The sequence below is a fragment of the Melanerpes formicivorus genome, unplaced genomic scaffold (genome assembly GCF_026170545.1).
Source record: "Melanerpes formicivorus ecotype bairdi unplaced genomic scaffold, bMelFor1.0.p_v2 SCAF_48, whole genome shotgun sequence".
Lineage (NCBI taxonomy): Eukaryota > Metazoa > Chordata > Aves > Piciformes > Picidae > Melanerpes > Melanerpes formicivorus.
Genome location: NW_027142400.1, coordinates 4,991,639 through 5,000,601, shown reverse-complemented (window position 1 = coordinate 5,000,601; position 8,963 = coordinate 4,991,639).

The following is an 8,963-nucleotide window of genomic DNA, read 5'->3' as shown; positions in this document are numbered from 1 at the left end:
GAAGAACCTCCTCCTCACATCTAGCCTGAATCTCCCCACCTCCAGCTTCATTCCATTCCCCCTAGTCCTATCACTACCTGAGATCCTGAGAAGTCCTTCCCCAGCCTTCCTGTAGGCCCCTTTCAGATACTGGAAGGCCACAATTAGGTCACCTCGGAGCCTTCTCTTCTGCAGACTGAACAGCCCCAACTCCTTCAGTCTGTCCTCATAGGAGAGGTGCTCCAGCCCTCTGATCATCCTTGTGGCCCTTCTCTGGACACGTTCCAGCACCTCCACATCCCTCTTGTAATAGGGGCTCCAGAACTGGACGCAGTACTCCAGGTGGGGTCTCACCAGAGCTGAGTAGAGGGGGCCTGCTGGCCACACTTGTCCTGATGCAGCCCAGGATCTGATTGGCTTTGCGGGCTGCAAGTGCACATTGAGAGCTCATGTTGAGCTTTTTGTCCACCAGCACCCCCAAGTCTCTCTCCTCAGGGCTGTTTTCCAGCCAGTCACTGCCCAGCCTGTATTCGTGCCTGGGATTGCCTCGACCCAGATGCAGGACCCTGCACTTGCTCTTATTGAACTTCATGAGGTTGGCTTGTGCCCACCTCTCCAGCCTGTCAAGGTCCCTCTGGATGGCCTCCCTTCCCTCCAGCGTGTCTGCTGCACCACACAGCTTGGTGTCATCAGCAAACTTGCTGAGGGTGCACTCAATGCCACTGTCCATGGCACCCACAAAGATGTTGAACAAGACAGGTGCCAGGACTGATCCCTGAGGGACTCCGCTTGTCACTGGCCTCCACTGGGACATGGAGCCATTGACAGCCACTCTTTGGGTGCGGCCATCAAGCCAGTTCCTTATCCATCTAGTGGTCCACCCATCAAACCCATGTGTCACCAGTTTGGAGACCAGGATGTGGTGCAGGACAGTGTTGAAGGCTTTGCTCAGGTCCAGGTAAATGACATCAGTTCCTTGCCCCTCATCTATTAATTTCGTCACCTGCTCATAGAAGGCCACCAGGTTGGTCAGGCAGGATTTGCCCTTGGCAAAGCCATGCTGACTGTTCCAAATCACCTCTTCACTATTCTTTTGAGTGAGTAGTGACTCCAGGAGGATCTGCTCCATGATCTTTCCAGGCACAGAGGTGAGACTGACTGGCCTGTAGTTCCCTGGTTCCTCCTTCTTACCCTTTTTGAAAATGGGAGTAATGTTTCCCCTTTTCCAGTCTGTGGGGACTTCACCAGACTGCCAGGACTTTTGAAATATAATAGAGAGGGGTTTAGCAACCTCATCTGCCAGTTCTCTCAGTACCCGTGGGTGTATCCCGTCGGGTCCCATGGACTTGAACACTTTCAGGTTCTTCAGGTGATCACGAACCTGATCTGCACTTACAATGGGCAGTTCTTCATCCCCGTCCCTGGCATTGTCTTTGATAACATCAGGAGTGTGGCTAGAGGCCCTTGCAGTGAAGACTGAGGGAAAGAAGTTATTAAGTACCTCAGCCTTTTCCTCATCACTTGTGACCATGTCACCAGTTTCCTTTCTGAGGGGGCCCACACCTTCCCTAGACTTCTTCTTCCCATTAATATACTGTTTTGAAGAAATCTCAGTATATTTTTTAGCTACCAAGATTATTTTATATGACTTTACATTTTTGCCTTTGTTTTCTCAAAGGAAACGGCTACAGACTACACAAAAGTTGAGATGCTTCTCTCCATACCACGCTTTGCATCCAGATGGGAAAGGGTGCATGGGTTTGGCAAACCTTCTTCTGCCTTGCCAAGTTCAAGCTGTCTTTGCAGTGGTGAGTGGAGCAGTGGGAGAGCCTGGTGCCTCAGACCTTAGTGAAAGAACAGTAGAAACTACTCCCAGAGTAACAACAGTAACTTTATTAAGAACTTACCACATCACAGTGCTGTTTGTTTCTGTCTCTAGCACACCTTATAACCCACTTTGGGAAAACCTGTTGCTAACTCTGAGTCCCTGCAGAGGAAGCAGTTGGTTGCACCACCTGCTGGATGTACCTATTGCTGCCTCTATTTGCAGGCAAATGCATCTGAAAACCCACAGAATCACTCCAAGACAAATCTGCACTGATGTGTTTTGGGCAGATTTTCAAATCAGAAGGAGTCAGAATGAGGTACAGCCATGCTGCAAAGTGGATTTCATATGCCCTCACCAGAATTTACTTTTCTTGACTCAGCCCACCTGAGTGTGAATGTGATAGCTGCTGCTGAGATGCCTACTTTGCATCCTAAATAAAACCCTTTCATAGAGTGATTGGTTTAAGCTTAAAGTGTTAGTGCAGCTGGGTTGAGAGTTTTCCCCTCTCAAGTATACTAAGGACAAAATTCATGTTATCTATTTGTGCCTGACACATACCTGACTTTGGAATTTACTTCAAAGTTGCTGCATTAAATCAATAACTTCTTTATGAACTATTACTTTTATTTGAAAAAGAAACAACAAACTAACAAAAACCAAACCAGTCTCTATTTATAAAGGTAAATATGCCAAAAGCTTCAAATATGGACTATAAGCTTGTATTTAGACACTTGAATGTATGCATCTACTACAGCAGAACCTCACTACTCAAAAATTCTCCAACATAAAAAAAACTGACTGAACTGACTGATCTACAGCTGCTATTGCTGCTTCCACCAAGTTTCCTACTAGGAAATTATTTGAGCTTAGTACACATACCCTAGAATTATTCTTTTGTTTTCATTTTGTTCTTTGAGAAATACCAATTTGCCATGGAAAAAACTCAACAGAATAACTGAAAAGTATTTACTTGCAGAGCAAATCAGCACTAGACTGATATAATTTTTTATTTGTTTGTTCTGCTCCTGTATTACTGAGCTGTGTGGTTCCCATGTAAATGACCAGGGTGATATTGATGGCTTTTTCTTCACTCATTTTCTCTTGAAAAAAAAAATACAAATGAGCAGTACTTTTGTATGCAGAATTTCTAGTATTTTGTGGAGAGTTTTTAACTGACGAATTAAACAAGATTAACTTGCTATTTAAATGACTGAAATATTGTCTTTAACTCTTATTAAATAATAAGAATAAACTGGCTTTTAAATTCCTTCATTTCCATAATAATAGTAAATTCTCAGCTTTTTGGAAAAATATATTGTAGATAACAGATTTAAACACTGATTTAATTGCCTATCTATGGCTTAAACTTGAAAATGTGGTTGATTTTTCTATTAAACTTCCTTCTGAAACACAGTAGGTTTTGCCATACCTTCCAGCTTTGCTCTGCTGTTGGTATGGGTGGTTCAAAAGGTCAGTGAAATCCATTGTCTTTTTCCTGAGGTAGAAATGACAACAGCATCATTTCAGGGCAAACTTGTCTTCTCAGTGCACGACACGTGGATTACTTGGACCCACTGCAAAATATTGCTCTGTGTGGTGAAATAGTGGGATGGGAGTTATTGTCAATCACCTGCAGCAGTTAGTACCTGCACTAAAAGAGTACCAGGATCTTTCCAACAGCAGATGGCAGCTCTCCCTTGTCTCTCTTCCTGCACAACAACAAAACTGTTCTCTTGAGCAGGAAAAGTAATTCATTCCCTCTACACACTACTTTAAAAAGATACTGGACCAGCTGCTTTATGTGCTGACCACAGAAAAGCCATTGCGCAGGACCTCTACACTGATAGGCTGTCAGTGTAGATGGACCTACACATAAAAAAGACAACATCCTTTGCCAGGAGGGGTAAGATATGCTTCAAGTTCTTCTCTTCTTCTATCAGGTGTGGAAGATAAAGGAAGTGTAATCCACCTCTCAAAAAAAGCTAGATGTGCAAGAGACATGTATGACCTGGGTTCAGAGGCTCACTTTTGTCTAGGCTGTGAATGTGGTTTTGAAGAAAAGCTCTCTTTTGCTTCTATGGCTAGTCTGCTTCTTGGAGTGATTCTGAGGAGCAGAAACTAGGTATCTTCTGGGGGGAGGCAGTGAAATGCCATTCCACTCTTACACTTCATGGAAATGTCTTCCAAACCCATATGTGGGCTGTACTACTTTAAGATCCTCCATCATGTTACATAGCACGTGTGCCAAAAGAAGTCTCTTAAACCATTCAGAGCTCCCACAAGATCCTGAAGTGGTTCTTGTACTTTATATAAAAGGCCAAGTGCCATAAGCACCTTCCTATTTGCCAGCATCTGCCAGTCTTCAACTATTTGCCACCACTTCCTCATGCATTGATCCTCTACTCTGCCCTGTTGAGACCATACCTGGAACACTGTGTCTATTTTTGGGCTCCTCAATTCATGAGAGACAAGAGAGAGAAAGACTAATGGAGAGTTTTGAGGATGATTGCAAGACTTGAACATCTCTCCTATGAGGAAGGACTGAGAGACACCGGGCTGTTCAGTCTTGAGAAGGCTGAGAGCTATTCCAGAGGCCAAACTGGCTACACAGTAACAAAGGCTCTGGAGATGTGGCATGGTCCCACAACAGCATCTCCTTCCAGAGCAATCAAGCTGCTGCACATACATTCTAAAGGCATCCAGGTGTCAGGAACCACAGGAGAAAGGAGTTCATCTCCTTCCAGGGATTAATGTATAAGTCCAGTCCTCAGAGGGACAGTCTTATTGCACCAAATTATTTGCTCCTGTAGGCATAGCCAATGGCCTTCTAAAGATCTTGCTTCTCATTTTCCACTTGGCCAAGGAAAGAATCCTCAAATCAGACACACACATCTCTTAAACCTCCATCTTCTCTCCTTGCCCTGAACACAGTCAAAGCAGAAAAACTAGGAGCGTATCTTCTTTTTATGGTACCCATTATGAACACTGGTGAAAGTGGGCCACACACACCTTGGACCTGCTAGAACTTGTAGAAGGATGCTACACCCTCAAAAAGGTGGTTGTTTAAATATATGGCAGTAGTGTGTGGTACCACAGTTGAATTGCTTTCAATGCTTCACAATCACCTACCTACCACTGCTCCTTGCTCTATTATTGTTTCCCCACAAGCTTCTGTTCTGTGTTGCTTTTTCTGCTGATCATTCCCAATATCTGCATAGAAGTGTTGAGTGCAAGTCTAACAGGCTCTGCTGCCCACGTGGGTTTTTCAGGTACATCAACACTGGTTAACTGAAAGCATGCCTTGCCATTTTGTCCAATCCCCTGCACTCACTGTAAACTGAGTTGCGATCACTGTAGTTTGCAGCTCACTAATCCCCTGTTTTAATGCCTGATTAGGTCCCAAATCCATTATTGTTAGTGAGATGTGGATGTGGGGAGGGTAGGAGGATTTAATCCTCTTGGCTGAGAATTAAGCTGCTAGAGGTACACTCAACTGGTGCTGTACCAATGTATTAATTAGCTTGCCTGGAAGTTTTGTTGATGCTGCTCAGTGAGGTTGTTGAAAGGTCAGACACTCTATTAGAAGGGTTGTGTTTCAACTCTAAGCCATAGCACTTGACACTTAACAAATCTCTAGGAAAAAAAAAATCAAATGAATCATTTGCATAAAAATGTTTTAAAAAACTTGAGTCCCCACTTCAAGCAGCAGTTGAAAGAACACTGAATCATAATTATTAGCGTCTTTGTAGCTCCTTATTTACAAGAATTTCACCTTTTCATACTCCAAGTGAGCTTCACAAAGATTCTATGGCAGGTGGAGCAGTGATCATCACTGCCCTTTGTACCGGAGGAGACAAGAGTAAAGGTAGTTTATCCACCCCCAGAAGAAAGACAATCCTGGTGGATGTCTCCATGAGCCAAACCCCATGAATATGAAATTAGTTATCAGTAAAGATGTTGTTTTATTGGTTAAAGAGCAGCACTGCAGTATGAATGAAAAAAACATGCCACCCTTGCAAGAAAATCTAGACATGGAATTAAATGGCAAAAGGGCAGAATTTGTGTGAGTTTTTCAGATATGTGTAAGACGGTCATCTGCCTTTCCTGACAGGTGGTGCTACCACTTTAGTAAAGCCACAAAGTATGATTGTGGCACAGACAACAGGCAAAGGCTCAGCTATCAAAGAAAATAGATGACAATTTCTAAAGCTGAAGCAAACTGCCAGCTGATATTTCAACCCTTGTGGTGCCTGTTCTTTCCCCTGGGAGGTGGGAATGTGTTCGCCCAGACTTCTCACTCAGTTTTAAGATGGGACACGTGTCTCATAGCTGGGTGAGCCAAGAATATGTGTCCAAGGCATTAGAACAGTGCAAGCGCCAGCTGGCAGCGGGTGAAGCTGCAGTTACTATGTGGTGTTGGGCTGCAGGCAAGCCTGAAGCAGCAGGGCAGGCTGGCAGCTGGAAGGTCTGGGAACAAACCCTACTCTCTCACCTTCAATGAGAACATCCTACGTGTGCTCTTGGCTTGTCTCTCCTTCACCATCAGAGTGTGTATCACACTGCAACAAATGTTTTAGAAGTGTGCATAAGGCATGTGGACTGCATTTAAACCTTATTCATCCATCTCCTTGAACCATATTTTCAGGTGCTCTTTGCAGTGTGCAGTTAATATGAAGGCAGTCTTCAACCTCAATTTGTCTGTATTGCAAGTGACAGACTAAGTGCAGCTAAATGGATCACAAAACAGCTGTTTTGGACAAGAATAAACTGTTAAACCCACAAGGTTACACCTAACAGGCAGGAGCTGGATCGGGAAGGAGGCTACTCCCCAGATCTGTAACACCAACATAAGGCCAGACAATTTAGACAAAAGACCGAAGGAGGGCAGGCGAGAGCGCACAACCAGTTCCTCCTGCGCTAACCACACTACCAGAGCGAAAGCTGGAAGCAGGCGGCATGTGTTTTATTTAATGGTTTCTTTTGCTCCATTGCTGAGGTCATATTTAAGACAGCAAAATAAATCAGCTGACAGAGCAGGGAACCTCTGCTGCAGTAGCTGGGTCTGGCCTGGAAATTCAAAGTTTAGATCTGGATCCAAACTCCCCCCAAATAGTTTCATAGTTTCATAGTTTCATTCAGGGTTGGAAGGGACCACAAGGATCATCTAGTTCCAACCCCCCTGCCATGGGCAGGGACACCCCACACTAGATCAGGCTGGACAGAGCCTCATCCAGCCTGCTCTTAAACTCCCCCAGGGACGGGGCCTCGACCACCTCCCTGTACAACCCATTCCAGGGTTTCACCACTCTCATGGGGAAGAACCTCCTCCTCACATCCAGCCTGAATCTCCCCACCTCCAGCTTCATTCCATTCCCCCTAGTCCTATCACTACCTGAGATCCTGAGAAGTCCTTCCCCAGCCTTCCTGTAGGCCCCCTTCAGATACTGGAAGGCCACAATTAGGTCACCTCGGAGCCTTCTCTTCTGCAGACTGAACAGCCCCAACTCCTTCAGTCTGCCCTCATAGGAGAGGTGCTCCAGCCCTCTGATCATCCTTGTGGCCCTTCTCTGGACACATTCCAGCACCTCCACATCCCTCTTGTAATAGGGGCTCCAGAACTGGACGCAGTACTCCAGGTGGGGTCTCACCAGGGCTGAGTAGAGGGGGAGGATCACCTCCCTCGACCTGCTGGCCACACTTCTCCTGATGCAGCCCAGGATCTGATTGGCTTTGTGGGCTGCAAGTGCACATTGAGAGCTCATGTTGAGCTTTTTGTCCACCAGCATCCCCAAGTCTCTCTCCTCAGGGCTGCTTTCCAGCCAGTCACTACCCAGCCTGTATTGCATTGAAGGGAACGGTTGCAGTAAAAGGGTTTTCAATTTAGCCAACATCAAAGCGCACAGTTTGTGTAACTTAAAAATGCATCAAAATACAAACTTCCAATGCACAGACACACCAATAGCTTATGTTTTGAAAAAGCTCTTGTTGAGGAGTTGGGTGACACTTGTATAGTCCATTTTTTAATATTTTGTAACAGGGCACTAATTCATTGTTTGCTTGAATATAGATGTTTATATGATTGTGTCAGGAAAAACACAGGTAATATGAACATGTCACAGAAAGGTATTTTGTTAACTAAAATCCTCTCTAAAAGTAAATTCACTGAGCTATTACTTTTTGTACAATTCTTAACCACATACTAGCCTGCTCATCTATTCACTAGTTGCTTTCTGCTTATAAACTATTGATGTTTCTTATATGTTATTTAGGAGGAGAAGATTGCAGAATAAGGTGACTTGAAACTTCAGATTTTGGATTGTCAGTGTAACACAAGGATGTGGTTCTCCCTACAGTCAGTGAGTTCAGTTCATTAGTTACAACTGGGAAAAAAAAATTGGTCCCTTTTTTTGAGCATAATGACACCAAGGTTTTGAGATTTAAATCAATTTATGTGGAAAGGCTGTTTGGCAGATATTCTGAATACAGAGAGAACGGAACTGAATTTAGTGGAGTAACCTCCATACTTTAAATCTTTACCTTGTTTAATTTTTAATGTATTAATTTTGCAATTCTATACTACATCTTTAATTGTAGAAGTACTGGGCTAAATTTAGTTCTTGTCAATGCAAGATTCACTAAGCAAGTAAGGGACAGGAATGCATTTGAGAAGATCTTCCCAAAGGGCTAGGATAGCAGAAAACACCTTCTTTAAAACTGGCTTAATTTAATGTAGGGATTTCAACATTCAGTGAACCACACCAGATTACTGATTTCAAATGTCTGCTGTATAGCATGCGTAGTCTTGAATGAATTACAACTAGCAGCAGTGGTGTGTGCAGAAGTGCAGGATGATTCTGGCACCATACCCATTTCCATTTCCACACATTTCCCAGGAACTAAAGAGACATTTTTGCAAGACATAGAGTCTATGGTTTTACAGCAGTACTTTCTAGAAATAAGTTTGTTAGCTATGCCCTGAAGTCTCCAACAACCTGAGAAACTCAAGAACAATGTGTCTGATTGGAGCATATGTGTTGTATGAGGAGACACTAGGCACATTTTGTTTGTGAATAGACAGTTACCTTCCCAGTTGTTGTATACTCTGGAACCACTGTGAATAAAAATATACAAAGTGTAACTGGCCACTGCTCTTGTA